General features: G+C 40.6%; 1 protein-coding gene across 9 annotated transcripts in view; it reads left to right on the forward strand.

Annotated features, from left to right (window-relative positions):
* The first annotated feature begins 555 nt into the window (after nucleotides 1–555).
* The window catches only part of LOC135240484 (synaptotagmin-like protein 5), a 44627-nt gene continuing 27380 nt past the window's right edge, over nucleotides 556–17802 (forward strand). For 5 of the 9 annotated variants that reach the window (XM_064309979.1, XM_064309978.1, XM_064309983.1 and 2 more), the window contains exon 1: nucleotides 557–715. The gene's annotated coding sequence lies outside the window, so the exon portion shown is untranslated. Of the gene's footprint in view, nucleotides 716–6546; nucleotides 6611–17802 lie in introns of all 9 variants that reach the window. The other 4 variants (XM_064309982.1, XM_064309981.1, XM_064309987.1 and 1 more) reach the window with 2 other exon arrangements.

Here is a 17802-nt window from a genome sequence, read left to right on the forward strand (position 1 = left end):
TTGATCGGTCATATTCCTCTATCGGAAAAAGCGCCAAAGTATTTCAAGCTTTCACTTTTTGATTGAGTTCGGTTTGGATATTGTTTCTGTTATGGTAAAAACATATAATATGCAAGAATTATATATTTTTGACAACAGGGAGAAGCCATTGGTAAGCCAACGTGGAATGCTGAGACAAATGGTCCATAAAATATTGAACAGCTGAACTAGACCAAAATGTAGCCTATACATTTGAAAATGCATATAAGTAAAAGGGTGTCATCATTTTTATTATGGATTGATTATCTAGTTCTGAGGGTCGCGGAGTGCCACAGCCGAATCCTGAAGGTGCAGGGCCAAGACTGGACCATCAATCCGTCTTAAATCAGTTATTGGTTAAACTAAAAGATCACACAACTCAGTCGTCTCTACAGTATCGAAGCAATACAAATGAAGCGCTGTCAAGATTTTTAAACACGACAAAGTTTCTCTGCAGGTGCGTAGGTGTGTGGATAACTCAGCTATTCCCTTCCCCCGATTTTGCCACGCCTCCACAGTAAAAATGCAGGCTGCTGCTCCGCTTTCTCCGTGATGTTCTTTCACAGGCTGGATAGAAACATTAGGGTACCCTAACAGGGCAGACACAGGCGTCGCAGTATGATTTCTCTTGTACGTTTAGTTTAATGACAGGAAGGTGGCTTAAATAACTATTTGGAAGAGTTCCTTGGGCACACAGGTAAGATGTTTTCTCTCCTGTCACCGTTGAGAAGGATAATATTTATTTTTCATCCAGTAGAAAGGTTGCCTGGTTAAGTGCGCTATCGAGAGAGCCCTAGAGATAGATGAAACGCCAGGTGTCGTGGTAGTTTTTCAAAGATTCACGTTTTGACTTCGCAAATCAGGACCACGTTATTGGCCAGTGTCATTTTATTGCTGCTTTTTATCGCGATTGAGTCTGTCTCCGTAACAGCATACCGACATGCAATGCCGACATGCGACAAACTGTACATTACACAGACTGCACTGTAACATAATGTAGCACCAAAGCACATTGTTTTTCAATCGAATATGGACTAATGCGTCTTCGTGTGCCCTAACTATGTTTAGCCTACGGGAAGCTATCATTAATAACTGAAGACATAAATGTAAATTGGAGGTGCAATGCAGCAAATAAGGTTTATGCATTTCTTTTGTTTCGAATTAAGCTTTTGTGTCGGGAATTGATTCAAGGGCTCCTTTGTCTAAAAAGTTATTTGCGGCTCGGTGCCAGGTATGAATAACCTACTTTGAGGCTCTTATTACATTATTAAGTATTTTAATCGAATATGACATCCCATTTTATGACAGATTAACAGTCTCGTGGAAGTTGACGTTGCAGCCTCCAGTGGTACATTTCACAATGTTCAAAACTAATGGAGCAGCTTCAGAGAACAATCTGTAGCTCAGAGCGGATGAACAACGTTCGTGTCTCTGAAAACATATAGCCTACAAGGCAACCGTGAATATTACGTAGCTACAGCAGACTGTGCGCGCGTCTTGGACTAATAGGGCTTATTGCTTTAAATGCTCAGAAGCGAGCACTAATAATTTAATGTTTTTGGATGTGCAGGTATATTTGTCAATTCCCCGGAACAAACGAGGTTGAAGTATGATAGATGACGTATCCATATGAACTGAAATGGATGATGATTATAATAATAATTATTATTATAATCGTTTATTATTATTATTAGTATTAGTATTATAAACGTGCTTTACACCCATACCTATGGACATGCACAGGCAATTATATGCGTGATCGGTGATAAGTAGCACATTTTAATTTGATTACATTTTATTAATGTATTTTATTGCAATAAAAATAAATGAATTAATAAAAAATATAAGTTGCACATTTTCAAAACTAATGGATATATAATGTTAGGAGTAGGCTGTAAGCATGACAAAACCATCTTGCTTGTTCTGACAGGGGAGTTTTATGCCAAGTTGTGGCCAAAACATTATCAGGAAAAGGTGTGGCCTCTTGGGGGGGGGGAATCAAAGACCCAAGAAAACAACCTACAGGGATTTGGCGTAATTTCCCCGAATGTCTTTGGCACTAGCCTTCAAAATAAAAGTATAGATAAAGCACTGATCTGTCATGGCAAAACCATTTGTACATCCAAATCTTTAGTGTTGTTTTCCATTGTGTTTGTTACATACCTCTCAAGTGTAAATTAATTGTTGCAGGTAAAACATTGGCATGCAAATAATTCACCAACGACTTCATATTTTAATGTCATAGGCAACACCTTATCTTACAGCAATTAAGTATAAATGGGTTTCATATATTCCATTTTCATATATGCAAGAACCACACTGAGAGTTGAATGTCTCTGAAAATCAAGCATTCAATTGTAACAGTCCTTCTCCACTGTTTTGGATGCTTTTATGGAACCTCTATGATTCCATTGAAGGGAATTTTGTTGAAAGGAATTTGGTGATATTGACACTGTACTTTACTGTCTCTGTGCTGACAATGGACTGCTCAACTGAAGACATTTTCTTTTGCAATTCCCAATCTGGTCATATACAAGCATTTAAATAATCACTTCATTGGCTAAAAGTCAACATTTCTATTTTTATGTCTATTTGAGATTGCCAATCACTCAGACTGGAGTTTGTTGAAGTTCAGAGCCTAGGGAGAGATGATTGGTAATTTGAGTAGGTGTGATTGAAACCAGAGGAATGTAATGTGGTGAAGATGTAGGGCAGTTCTGTACAATGGAGACAGAGGGTGTACTGTATGAATGTTATATTACTAGTGTGTAAATGCAAGATACTATGGTTTGGAGTGGATAGTTCCACTCTTGTAGGGTTGGTGTTTATGTAGGTTTTTGTTTCCAGCAATTACCCTGGCTTAATTGCTATAGGTAATTATCTGTATTCACCAACATATAGATTAGAACACAGTAAGATATTTTCAATAGGGGCACCACAACAGTTTTTAACTGTCATTAATCAGCTTATAAATGAGCAATAAATGTAGCTAAAATGTCAGGTCACGTGATTAAACCAATTAAATAATTAAGAGCAGAAGTAATCATTAAATTCCTAAAGGGATACAGCCCTCCTTGTCTACCTCTGCTGTAGGCCAATCGGAGCTCTCGTATCTGCACGGTTCCATGATCTGACACCCGGCATCATTTTTTATGAGAGAACACACAGTGCTCTGTAAGGGGTCAGGTGGGGACACCGCACACCGGAGGAATTCGCTCAGAACTGCACACGCTGGATGTGTACTTATGAAGATCAAGGAAACAAGGGTGCCCGCAGAGAGCCGATCTGTTTTGGGACTGCCAACTCCTGCTTATTATTATTTAATGTAGTCCTTTTAGTTTGATCTGAAATTTTCATAAAGTAATCATAAGCTACAGCTGCAGACAGCACACTTTGATGATATTTCACTATGGTCTGATAAAGGAACATTGCTGGTTATAAGATATAAGGCAATAAGGTATATTAAAAGATGTTAGAATCTGAACCCCACACACACACACCAATCCCCAGGAATGTAGCTGTGCGCCCCTGTGTTAGACTCCAGTATGGACCCGGGCCTGTAACTGCATCAGGGAGGCGGTTGGGAAGAAATAACAGAGAATGTAGAATTCTCACTTTTGCAGCAGCAGGGTCACAGTCACTTGTTGCTTTATGCCATCCCTGATTGGTTGTCCCTGCGGTCTTTGGCAGTCCGCCCACTTGCTTGTGCATTTTTGAACCATGAACTGTGGGTGCAGTGAGGCGGTTTCTCTCCCAGTCAGCCAGTGGATGGTACAGGGTTGGAATGTAGCATTTTCTAAACGCTGTGCGTTTGTGGCTAAGAACAGCAGCACTGGGTCAAAGGTCGTGGATGTCAGCCCAGCCTCTGTCATATTTTCAACAAGGAAAAATAATAATTTGCTTGGGTGAAGCAGCATGGATGCAATAAGACTGACTTGGGACTAGTAGGATGCACGTTTTAATTAAATGAAAACAGCCTGCAGAAGCACCTGCGTCTGTACACATGGCATCTCCTCATCTCCTGGAAAGTGCTAGAAATTTAGAACTCAGCCTAGCAGCAATAAAATGGCTGCTGTGGGCCTGTGCAAGAACCTCCTCTCATCTTCCAGAATAAGAAGATGCTCAGTTCAGAGGCAGAAATGAGATAACTTGAAGGTGTAAATATAGAGGTATAAGAGGTGGAGATCTGGAGGAGAGATGGATGGATGTTGAAAATGGCTAACGTAAAAGGGTGAAGGTCCGTGCGATTTTCCCTGTGGAGAAAACAAGCTCAGTCGGTTGACATTGTGTCAATGGTTAAAACTACAGCAGTCCATTAGTGACACACTGGAACCATTTGACGCTTAGAGCATAGAAGCAGTGTAATCTCTGTGTCCTGGACCAGATTCTGGTCTGCTGCCCTCACGCAAGACCTTGACACTGCGACAGTCTCAGAGCATCTGGTCCCGGTGACTCATTGATTAAGTTTCAGCGCTGCGTTCTTTCTGGTTGAGGGCCTGGGAATGAGAGAGCGCTTATCGCAAACCAAGGGTGCAGCGGAGTGACCCCAGCACTAGTCGAAGGAACCCGACGTTTCTCGGCAGGTCTCTGCGGCTTCGCCGAGGGCGGCAGGAATTATCCGCGCGCCTTCACGTGAGACGGGGCTCCCTCACGCATTCAGACAGTTCTCATTTGTGTCGGCATGAACTCCTCGAGAGTTCAGAATTTTTTCACTGAGGGTGTGTGTGAGCAAAATGAGAAAAATACCAATACTGCTCTCACAGACAGTGCAACTCTTACAGTCTCAGAAAGGGGGGTTTCATCCTGTTCAGTCTATGCGTGTCAGAATTATTTACACATGACGCAAAAGGTTCTATTTTTGATATTTTTATTCACTCCCTTGTAATTCATGGGCTATTTCAGTTACCAGACTGATCAGAATGGTCCCTCTTGTGCGAATAGACAGGCAGTGTAAAACTTTGTTCCCTAGATGATGCTGCGAAAGCCAATTATGCATCGCCCTGTGAGCTCGTCGGTCACGGCCTGCGCGGGCCCAGGGGTGGGGGAGGGGGGGCATCGCCAAGCGGAAAGCCGATGTAATATCAGAACGAGGCTCCGTGCAGTCCCCAGATTGTAATCTTTCTTGTTTTGCCCTGCTCAAGGACCGAAAGTCCCAGAATAAAGATTAAAAATGGCCATGGTGAGAAACCTGACAGTGAGGATATTGCGTCCCACTGCAGTGGCGACTTTCTCAAGCGCAAACACAAACTTCTCATGTGGAGCACGTTTGAATATCTCTCCCGGGGGGATATGAACAGATTGAGGACATTCTCTCTGACTCCCCTGTTTGACCTCTGCTGTCTTCCATGATTAAATGCAACTCATTTGACCATGCAATCTTCCACGATTCATTAATCAATGGGTACTCCCTGTATTAGGATTCACACTGAACCTACTGCTAGCGACTTGTCTTTCCAGTTTTGGTCTTCTTGATGATAAAACGGCAAAGATCAAGCTTGTAGTGGAAGCTGTCCTTGTTTGACCTCTGTAGCCTTCCTCTGACCACAAGAAACAAAGGTTGTCACATTGTTTTAAATTATTCATTCATTCTTTTGAATGCTCAGTTGGAAAATTAAAGATGCCTGAAATATTGATTCTCAGAGTTTTATCAGGAGATGTTTGTTCTACAAGCTATGCTGTACACGACATCAACCATACAAACTTTTTATGATGCAACTAACTATTACTCTGAAGTAGGCCTCATTTCACACTGTTGGCACATTTGGCAGTTCTTAAATGTGAATCAATAATTCATGCATTTAAAATTGTTTTTTTTTCCTACCTTACATAATTAACAATATATGTTATACATTTGCTGAAATAAATAAAAAATATTCTGTGCTCTCTGCAGAAAAAAAACAATTGCTTAAATTTGTATTTCACATGTGAGGATAAAGTATAATGAGAAATGGTTAAATTAAAGCTATAGTTTATAGTATCTTTATTCCAGTATAGTTAGGGGTAGATTTATAGTTTTGTTGGTGAGAGGTAAATGCAGTACAAAAGTCTCCATGCACTATAAAGCACATTATTTTCTAAAATACTTATTCATATGTCTGAGTATTGCTGTACCTAAATGGGTGTAGTGGAACCTGCTTTGGGTTTGTACTGCGTAGGCCGCAGTGTACGTTCTGCAGAGTTCTGACATGAGAGAACAGTAATTTGAGATGACAGTACATAGATAAATGTGCACGAACCACCTAATGTGATTGATCAAGGCTGGCTGCAATAGCGGGAAATGCCTTCATTCTAACACTTGGAGAAAACAATGAGTTCACTGACTTCACTCCTATAAATTGTGCTCAGAGGAGATGTGGCAGAGTTCCCTTTTAATAGAGAGACTAAGTTGAAGTGAAACATTATTTTTCCAGATATTTTTTTGGGGGGAAAGCAACATTATGAAAACCTGTGGCCTCTTTTTTCATACAGTAGAGTTCCTGGATGTGATCAATGATACGCCGTTCCTAATGCATGCTCTGCATGTTCTAGCTTCTGGTTTATTCCAGTTTGCTGAGGGATCTGGAACAGGAATCTCACAGCTTTACACTTTCCGGTAGGCTATCCCTTGCTCTGAAATCAGCACTGACTACACTGCTAGTTGGTGTAATTTCCACACATGCAGTACAAATGAGGAGTAGTGGTAGTAATATTTTAAATAATATGTCACTGCTGTCATTGCACGAAATGTCATTGCAACTATGCTTAAGAATTTGTAGCCTTGTTAGTAAATTATGCCCTTGGTTTTCAACTTTATTTAGAGTCTAGTCCCAACCACAAATAAGAGTGCATGATATTACATAGTATTGGTGCTGAGTATTTAGACCTATTTCCTGAGTAAATGAAAATAGCCAGGGTTTAAAAAAAAAAAGTTTTATCTTGTGTTGTCTGTGGAGTTTTCCTAACGCAACAGCAACAGTATGGAAACAGGCAATGATTAATTAATGCATTCAAAGTATTGTGATCCTGTTGCATAGACCATTTTCTAGATAATTACTGTACACTATGGCCTCCATGGAGAAATGTACTGCTCACAACTGTTGTTATCTGTAGCTGAATTTTTACATTTCTCATCCGCTGTTATTTTACTGCATGGCAAGATTGTACATTGTTAGCTTCTCGCTCATGAAATTTGATGAATTTGAGGCGACATGAGTTGTGTATTAATTGAGCTACGTCCTGTAGTGTTCACACACTAGATGCGTTATGAGAACAGAAAATATTAGCATCGGATATATTTATCCGTCATGCGCATAAGGGATCCGCTGAGCAAATGATGAAGCTACGAATCATGTAAAATGGCCTTGTTTTATTCCACTTGGTGCAGGTTTTGGCGCAGATTTGTTTGCCTTGCGTTCAGTCGCTAACGCTTGAACTACCCTGTCCCTTAAGTTACTCACAGTTAACACGATGGGTAGAGGCACTGAGCAATGGAGTGCCTTCTTCAACCGAGTAATGGAGTGCCTACGCTCATGCTGTTAATCGTGAATACGGCTACATCCATCCATTCCAGAAATACGAGGGAATCCCAGAGTCCGTTTGTCTGTTAATTCAAGCATCCCGGAAGGAAGAAGTGACATCATAATGGTGCATTAAATCCGCATTAAACGCCAGTGGCTTGTGCTTGACTTTAAGGGAAAGATATTCTGACTCTGATTGCTACTCCTTCCTGTCATTCGGATTCCCCAGCGGCTGTCTAAGACCCAAACATAAAGGATCTTCTCAAACATCGTGTGACACGGTTTCAATTGAAATAAAAGCTGTAACACAGGGAATCCTGACAAGGAGCACATAGTGATACAAAATATAGTGCAACAATTGCTCTTGGCTGAATTGAGCACCACGCCACTTTTATTTACTCAGTGTGTGAAATAAACCAAAATATACGGGGAGCTTTTTGAAATATGGCCCCCTATGGTTAGACATTTGCCAGGAATATGTGCGTGCTGACATTTGAAATTCAGAGGACCCAGTTTGCAAAAGTTCCATTAAGCAGAGTCATTAGTTCACTCACTGCAGAGCAAGACAATGACATTAGCACAGGAAGTCCCCTATCGATTGCTCTATCGATCCAGTGGTTGTAAACACCATTCCTGTATTATATGGCGACACAGGGCTGGGAATGATGTGGTGGCCTGCTTTGATGCGTCTCTGTGAGACTGATGTTGAAAAGCAGCCAGGGACTGTAAATAGGAGACAGAAGCCACAGCAGGGGCAAAATGAATTGTTGGGGCGATAAAACTGGTGGAGCGCTTCAAAGAATGCGTTTGAGGCTCCCCTGTGCCAAATGGCCTGGTTATAAGCGGCTCACACAGGGTGATCCTTCATTTTGTGAAATAAAATGGGCAATTCCAGAAACTTTGTTTAGAATAAAAATGTTTTCTTAATGAGGAAAAAGATGTTCTTTGTATATGCTGCTTTAAATATATACTTAAAGATTTTAAAAAGCTTGTAATAGAGAATATAATGATCAGTTTTTGCTTGAGGAAAATAAATTAGATTATATAACAGAAAGCCTTCTTGAAGCATGAATAGGAAGAGTAGTGGCAGTTTTTCCTATTTGAATGCAGGTCATATAGTGTTTTACACAATATAAGAGAGTGCTTACATTTTAATTAATACTGAAGGATTTATGCACATAAAAATAGAAGCTCTTAACTTGCGGTCATACCCTAGCGTGACACCCCTGGGAGGGAGATGCGGCTATTCCGGAAAGCACCTTTGGTTGTCGCATGGAGAAAGACAGTGCACCCACACAAAACACGAAATTAAATAAACACCTTTACCCATCCCCCTCACGGTTTTCGGGGGGTTCCAGGCAAAAACAATGAACTAAAACAATGACAAAAGAAAGCAAAAGAGCGGCAACTTTTCAATTTCCCGCATGCAAAAAACTATAAAGAAACTAAATAAAGAAACTTGCTCTGTGAGAGCTCCTGGTCTTGGCCCCAAATTGTGGAGCACACCTTGAAGCACCTGGGCCGCTTAGTTAACGCAGCTCAAGCGTGTGTGCCCTCTCCACCAGCCGGCGCAGCCGAGACCAGTCCGCTTCACCGGCGGCCTGAATGCTACACATCTCCAACCCCAGAATTCAGTCTAAGGCCAATTCAGTTTACACCAAGACCGCTCCCTTTCGGATTTCAGTACCAAAATGTCACGCGCCAGCATCACACCCCTGGGAGGGTGATGCGGCAATTCCGGGATATACCCACGCGAAACACGAAATGAAATAAACGAACAGTCACTTTTCCCCCTCACGGGTTTTGGGCAAAAACAATTAACTGAAACCACAAACTAAAATAACAAAGACAAAAGAAATAAAACTGAGGCAACTTCTCAGTTCCCAGCTCGTAACTGGCTCGCTTTCCGGCGAACCAGCTTCTCCTACTTTTCAGTGGCGGTTCAAACAAACAAACAAACAAAAACTAAATAAAGAAACGTGCCCTCAGTGTGAGCTCCTGGTCTTAGACCTGAACAGTGGAGAGCAGCACACCTTTAAGCACCTGGGCTGATTAGTTAACACAACCCAGGTGTGTGTGCTCTCTCCATCAGCCGGCACAGCTGAGACCAATCCGCTTCACTGATAAACCGAATGCTACACTTTCCTTATTAGTTTCTATAATCAGTGTGGTTTTTATTACAAAATCCTCATTATCTATGCAGCAGATTATCGTGAGCACTTTTATTCAAATCTTCTGTCCAACTGCAGAATTTTTACAAAGGTACTCTCTTTTAAAGGACATGTATTTGAGGGTAGTGAATATTCGAAGTTATATTGTACTTACCCCATAAATCTGTGCTGTATCAGACCATAAGCTGGATCTTTTCCTTTGTGTCTGTGTACGGAGACATTGATGCATCGACAAGTGGCTCTGTCATTTCTGTATTGCCTCTGTATTGCCCTGAAGTGTACTCACCCTGTGAAATGCTTTCGTTTCTTCCCCGACCACCAGCCCCTGAGGACCATACCAGTCATTTGTTATACCATGGAGTTACTAGAGTACACAGTGTGCATCAAGTGCAGGGTCTATGTATGACTAATTTACTGTACCAGCGTCCACTTTTCAGAAATAAATAGGTGTGTTAAACCGGCGTTCAGACTCCATGTTAATCTAATGCAGGGTTCAGGGTAATATAGTGCAAGATCCAGGGTAATTTAGTGCAGGATCCAGGGTAATCTAGTGCAGGATCCAGGGTAATATAGTGCAAGATCCAGGGTAATTTAGTGTAGGATCCAGGGTAATATAGTGCAAGATCCAGGGTAATCTAGTGCAGGATCCAGGGTAATCTAGTGCAGGATCCAGGGTAATCTAGTGCAGGATCCAGGACAATATAGTGCAGGATCCAGCGTAATATAGTGCAAGATCCAGGGTAATCTTTATGAAAGTTTATTTATAGCATTCCTAAAATTGGTACTGGATTCAGGTAAATGTCATGTGCGGTTATCGTTTACCCCACAGGTTTGAACTCACAAGAGAATCTGATTCTGTAAAAACAATATTAAGTTGTCTTTGAAGAAGATTTTCAAAGCCTGTTTTCCGTTTTCAGTTTCTTTTATAAACAGAAAATGGCAAAACAAAAAAGCAGTTCTTTATGTACAAAGAACAATCCGATCGTTTCTGTGACTGATTCTCGATATTCCAAGTGCAGAGGCTAATTCCCACATTCTGGCTGCAGCAGGCAGTGTTTGCACACTGTGAAGCGTGAGTGCTCTCAGCAGATCACTGGCCTGCTGCGTCTCTCTGCGTATTTCTCATGGAAGAAGAGGTGGCGAGGCTGCGATGTTCTCTAGAGTGCGAAGCTGAAGTGTGAAGTCAGCTGAGAGCTGATTATTCGCATGGGCAGGAGTTGTTACATTTGATTGGCTCTCACTTGACTCACATATTTCACCCAGCACGCCAGCTCTCCTGAGAACAAAGACACTTCCCATTTTGCCCGAGATGTTGCTTTTGTCTTTAATTTCAAAGAGAGAGATACTATTTGCAGTCTCACCCCCTGCCATTGGCAATTTTGATATACAATTTGAATATCAAAAAATGGATCTGATAGATGGGACAATCTGTAGGACAATATGGGAAAATAATAACTATTTAACATTTTTTTTGTCCAACACATTTTTAAATACTCAAAGTTACCTTACTGAGCATTATATAGAAAACAGTTACAAATGATGCATATTGTCAAGAACCTCAGATTCACCATTTGCCATCGTGGGCCCTTGGAAACTTCAAACTTCAGTTCAGTTGCCTTGCAGAGGTGAGTGAGAGAATAGCCCAGCAGGGGGGTCAGAAAGATTTGCCAGAACGAAGTGCATTCAATAACTGCAGTTCTGAATGGTATCCAGCATTTTACGGGCAACCAATGTAGCTTGTACAGAATCAGAAAGATCATATGTGATCACATGGCTTTGTGTGGGTCAGAATTAGTTGCTGCTGCATTCTGTTTTAATTGAAGTTGATGGGTTACAGAGATAGACAATGGATATTTCAGTGATATACTTCATGTGTTCAAATGATAGAGGAGTCAGGGATCTCCTCCCAGGATATTGTCAACAGACAGGAGGCTCTCATAACACTGCCAGACTGGTCTCGGAGCAAGCAATCTTGGTTTCCTTTCCTTCTTATAATTACATTTCCTCTTGGGTCAATGTAAGTTTATTGATAAAGCAATCTCAAAATCACTTTTCCATTTACGCTAACGGATGTTCTGCTGCTGTTTTTATGTAATTTACAGACTGCCCTGGAACAAATCTATATACTGTAAAGAATGAGCAAGTTGCTGTTGCCAGCACCTTCAAGGACCTAGTGAAGACTGTTTTTTTTCTGGCACAATTAGAATGCCAAGATTTACAGTGGTTCGTTTTCTTGTGATTCTAGGCATAGCTCTTTGCAGCACACAATACATTATTTGAATAATGAAAATTCTGAATATATTTATTTATTTATTTATTTATTTTTTTTCGGGGGGTTTGTGGTCTTATATGGGTCAGAAAAAGGACAGCATTGACTAGGCTGGGGCTACCCAACACTGGTCCAGCATGGCAATATGGTCTGCATGTCCACATTATAATCACGAACCGGTTCATACCCAAGAAACCAGGTGAGGTATGTTACTGTGACATCAGCTGTTTTAATTGATCTGTTAAAGGGGAATTGCACTTTATAACACTTCTGCTTCTCATGACTGATATTGTCCTTCTAATGAATGTGTCGCCCTTCATTTTTCGATTAGCTATTTCATTATGTTAATATTTCACGCTGTTTTGTTATTTTCCTTTACAAATGCAGGAAGTAGACCCAGGCAGTTTAGTGTCAAACTCAAGGATGCATATCATTGTGCAACTTCTGAGGTGGGCGTACCTGCAGACAATAACATTAGGTTGGTCGTAGAAATAGTGTTGTATGACTGCTAGCTAGCGAAACTGAAAATGTCTGAGGACGAAGGAGATTTTGTTTTTGATCAGGGGATTGTTGTGCCCTCATTACGATTGAGCGGAATTTATACAGAAGAAGAGCGGGCAGATTAGGACAGGCTGACCGCATGGTGGAGACCTATGTTCACGAGACGGCGCGAGTTTAGGAACCAGCCGCTATTACCCAGGCACAACGGGAACGGTGGTAACAGTCTCCAGGTTCAGACAGTCGCGGGTAGTTGCAGCCTTCAGACCCGGGCATACCCTTACTCCTCGTTTGCGAACTTCTTTGGCTGTTATGTTGGGGTGTCTGATTACATCCAGCCATGTCTGGCACAAAGTTGTATCGCATGGAAAACTATGAAAATGTGCTTTCAAGTCAAGTTTAACGGGAGCATTATAACAACCGGGTACAATGCACCTCATTATTACACCAATATCACATCAAACAAAAGTTAGCAGACGTTAGTTTGTTAGATTTCAACGCTAAGTTAACGGAATGTTTTGCTTCGGTTCTTCTTGATTTTGCCGCGAAACGAAATCGAAGAAGAAGAAAAAAACGGAAACTGTACTACTACGACTAGACTGGACTTGTGCTAATAAAAAAAATAGGTCTTTGTTTCTAACGTTAGACATTTAAAATGAAATAACTAATCGAAAAATGAAGGGCGACACATTCATTAGAAGGACAATATCAGTCATTAGAAGCAGAAGTGTTATAAAGTGCAATTCCCCTAGGGAACAGTGAAAACCAACACACCAACACATCCAGAAATGTGGTTTCTTCACAAAAGCGTTCCATCATTCAACATTTTCATGCTTAATATGCACATTCTCGTTTTCTAAGCCCTCCCAGCTTCTGGCCTGGCAATGTTCCAGTTCTTTATTATATAAAAATAAAATTGTCATACATGAAAAATACAGGCAAAGTAGATCAATGCCCGAGATTACTAAAAAGGCACAGATCAGAAATTGAATCTTGAATCTCTGTGTCATTAAAATACTGGGGAAATCCATGCCTACCTGCAATGTTTATCTGAAAATGTTCACTTTTGTGAGATAAAGGCTGCTCACTGCTGTCATACCTAAAACTGCATTGGCAGTTTAACAAACAAACGTGACCTTTAATGGGAACACGAAGATACTGCCTTTCAGAAGCAGTCAGGGATCATTTCTGGTAATAGAAACTGATATGACTGCGATGATGTTTTTTGGGCAATAATAAAATGAGTATAATTTTCCTGACAGCAGGAGAGAGAATGAGAGGGAGAGAAAGAGTTCTCTTTTTTGAGCTGGGGTGCTTACTTCTGGATACAACTGTCATAAAGGTTTCTTTCCAATGAATTGAGAAGTTCATCAGCACCAGCGACAGCTATTTCATGCATAAGGGTCTGTGCTGACACATTGTGCTGTGATTCTATTTGTGCTCTGGCATAACCCTTGGTCAAAAATAGTCAGCACCTTTTGCATTTAATAGATTTACTGCTAAACAGCTTTAGCTGGCTTTAGAGCTACAGTAGTGCTGATTGCAGGAGTACATTTGTAACTAATAGCTTTACGAAAACCAGCCTGCTCAAATATTGTCTTTGTGTTGCAGCTAATTAACTTTAATCAAGAGAGTCAAACTGTATGTGTAATATTCTTCCTTTTACTAAATTCCCATTTGCACAGCTACAGAGCTTACTTGTGGGTATGAATGTTAACAGCCCTGATATACTTTATGAAGTTGTCTTTAGGTGTCTGGCAAGTTAAAGATTTTCACAAAGATTTCAGAGGATGGCAAGTGGAGAGTTCAAATGTCAAATGAATCTTATAGTTGCATTTGGATTTGAGTCCATGTCACTATAATAGACAGAATGTTCAAATGGTTGAATGTTGCATCAGCTTTACTTTGAGGATTGTATGGCAATTATGGTCATAAAAGTTACACCAGCAGTTGGAATGAATTTCTCCCTTGGGACTGATTCCACGTGTCAGCTGTCTAATTGCCAATATCACCATGCCTCATGATGTTTCTCTAAGTGCAACATCTGTCAACCCCCCCCCACCCACCCACCCAAAAGCAGAGCACAATGGAGGCATCTCTGCTTCCCAGATATCTGCGGAGGGTCTGGGGGAAAATAATTCCATTACTTGAACAGGAACGCATCGAACTGAGGCTAACTGAAGGCCTGCTGTGGCCAGCCAGCTGTCTGTTCTTCCAAGAGAACAGGTGACACTGGGTTAGCAGATGGGTTTCTGTGGGGCTTGTATTCTCCTGCACATCTCCTGAGAGACTGAGAAAGCAGCTGGTGAGAATTTAGAAAACTATTAAGGGATTCTAAGAGATTAAGGATATTCCTTCCGGGCTATTCCATGTAAAAAAAAAATCTTTTAAATTAGGCCCTAAATATTCAAAATGTGTCTTTATAAGGAGAAATACCACCCCATTTTGTTCAATGCATGTGTGTTTTTTAACGTTCATTGAAATAGTAATCTAGCCTATATATTGTATTTATCCTCTTCATCCCGGGCGAGACATAAGGATGCAATGAGTCGTTTCCACTTGTGCTTATCTTCAGCAGCATGTCGTGCCTTGAAAAATATCCCATTTCTTAATCCATTTTCATTCATTATAAAAAGTTCCTTTTAACAATATGGCCATCCTCATGGCACTTTAGTTAGTCAAATCAAGTTTAATATGAATTTACATTTGAAAATGCACCCAGATGCTGTTTAAGGCCACGAGGCAATAGAAATCATGATGTTGCTTAACAGTTTCACAGAACGCAAAGGGATGACATCGCTTAAATATGTTGGCAATCAGTATCATCTATATTCCATTGGAAATTCAATATATATTTTTATTTAAACATTTTCAGACTTGTCATTTTTCCAATTCTGTCAGATTAGTTTTTTGTTCAGTTTGATGAGATTAGTGTTGCCATTGCAATGACGTGAAATCATTATTTGCCAGAAAACAGGCACATGTTCCAAGTAGCTTTAAAAGGAAGAACGGACCCAGGTCTTTGTGGTAACATAACAAGAAATCACAGTTGGTCAATTTTTATTATGACATCACAGGAGCAGGTCTGTTCCTTACCTGTCACTTAGCCTGAGAAATAGCCCAGATCCCCTCTTAATCCTAAATTGTTCTCCCCACTTTAACTGCTGAACAGCAACTGGCTGAAGATAGGGCTTTGAACTTTTTTGAGGAAAACGTGTTATCAAACAAACTGTGTTGGAGCACAGTTCTGGATTGAATTTCCATTTGAAGTTCCATTTGTTCTGATAACAGTCTGTTAACAGCATTGGCAGTGTGCTCCCTTTTTCAGTGCCTCTGGGGGATGTGTTATTCGAAGGCAAATGTTTGTTTTTGCTCCCTTGAGATCATGCAGCGTTTCTTTCGCCAGGGAAATCCAGATTAATTGTATCTTCGTTTTTGGAAGGGCCTTCTCGTAGAGAGTGTGTGAAGTTTTTTCTGAAATGGTTTTTCACACTTCCTGTATCCAAAAGTGATATTGTACATGAAACTTCAGCTGCACTGGAGGCAAAATATTACAGTCAGTGTTTCCATCACATAGAAGCAAATCTATCATTTCTTTTCCATTAAAAGAAAAATGTGTTTGAAGTTTTATTGAATGCTTGGTCGCTTGTATTGTCTAACTTGTCCCAAATAAGCTGGTAAAATAAGAAACCTGTAAAACACAGGTTTTTCCATTTCACTTGGGCTCTAGATCTGACTCCAGTTCCTGGATTTCAGTCAAAGCAGCCAATCAATTTTGATCTATTATTTGCATAAACACTCCCACACAGCTGTTAAACTTTAGTGCTGCAACAAAGTACTATTAGCAAGATATCTGTACGAGCAGAGAATAGGCTAAGCAGAATGCTGTGTGTCATTGGTAGTCACAGTTGGACGACTGTTACAGGTTGCCTGCCGGTCAGCCAACCAAAATATTGGTACCACAAACTGGACCGAGACAAGTAATTTGAAAACAGGACTTTCAGGTTGGAAACCGGGCACATGACAGCCCTTACTACGGCTTATGGCACAGTTGTCTTTGCTGTTCCCCAAACTTTGTACGCGCCACCCCGAATATCTGCAGTCATTATTAGGATTCCATACCAAATCATAAACTGTGTCACTAAACTGGCAACCATCACAGTAGCAAGACCTACCACAGTCCTGTGTTTGTCAAATGTTCATCATGTGTTAGTAATGATTCAGGAACTCACCATGGTGACAGTAGAACCACGGGCAGCTTATTATTGTATTAGAAAAAGTCAGTGATATTTAGGAAATTCAGGACTAAATATATTCTGAACCTGACAATGACAGCAAATCTAATTAACTAATACATTTTTTGTGATTATTATTTGAAGTGGGAAAGAACAAACAAACATTGATTATGGCTGGGCTCTTGCTCTCTATCTTTTTAATAAATCAAAAGCGCCAAGCCTCAGCAACTGCAGGTTCTCAGGGACTTGGAGACTTGCAGAACAAATAATTTCCAGTTCATATTCCCACAAGAGGGCTATACTGAACAAGGTCAGCCAATGGGAGGCCTATTCTGAGTCTCTCCCCTTGTTATTCAGGGTGCCTGTATAAAAAGTAAGATAAAAAGCAAAGGAGGTTGTTTGGAAGATTCCAGAATGTCTTAGCTTGATCAAAGCGAGAGAAGGGCTTGCACCAGTAGTAAAGTGCCACTACTTGAACATTGGATGTCATGCCAGCTGGCCTGTGTTCTCAAATTAATGGAGGATGTCAAATTGATTGGATGGGCCTACAAATATATATACAGTTGTAAGCAGTGGGACTTGGATTAAAGGAATGTATTTGAACTGCCACTCCTAAACACGTAACTGTCTTACCCTGATGTGTTTCCCTGTATATTCTTCTTAGTCAATGTGCAAGTTGTGTAAGTCACACATATTAAATATGCATGGCTCTTTAATTGTACCCATCTACCAGCTATGCTTTCATGAGTCAGTGAATGGGGAATTCGTTTGGACAGTAATGCTGGCTAACATCTAACACACCTGTTCTCCACCATTTAATAAAGCTGTATAATATTTGTCAGTTGGTTTTTTGAAGACTCCTGTGTCACCTCATCAAAAATCTCCCTTGTGTTCAGCTATCAATGTGAGTGGAAATGAAATTGACCAGTCTTTTGCTACTATAACTATATAAAATACTGCACTATTAGTGTAATCTAAGATGAGGATGATATGTGTGTTACGCGTGATGTGATTATGCCTTTCATTAATAATTCATTAAGCTACAAATGGGAGTTTTTGTCTGAAGGAAAACAAAACAAAATGGCCCTTCAGTGCTCTGTGGCAATTATAACCAT

The sequence above is a fragment of the Anguilla rostrata genome, chromosome 15 (assembly GCF_018555375.3).
Source record: "Anguilla rostrata isolate EN2019 chromosome 15, ASM1855537v3, whole genome shotgun sequence".
NCBI classification, from domain to species: domain Eukaryota; kingdom Metazoa; phylum Chordata; class Actinopteri; order Anguilliformes; family Anguillidae; genus Anguilla; species Anguilla rostrata.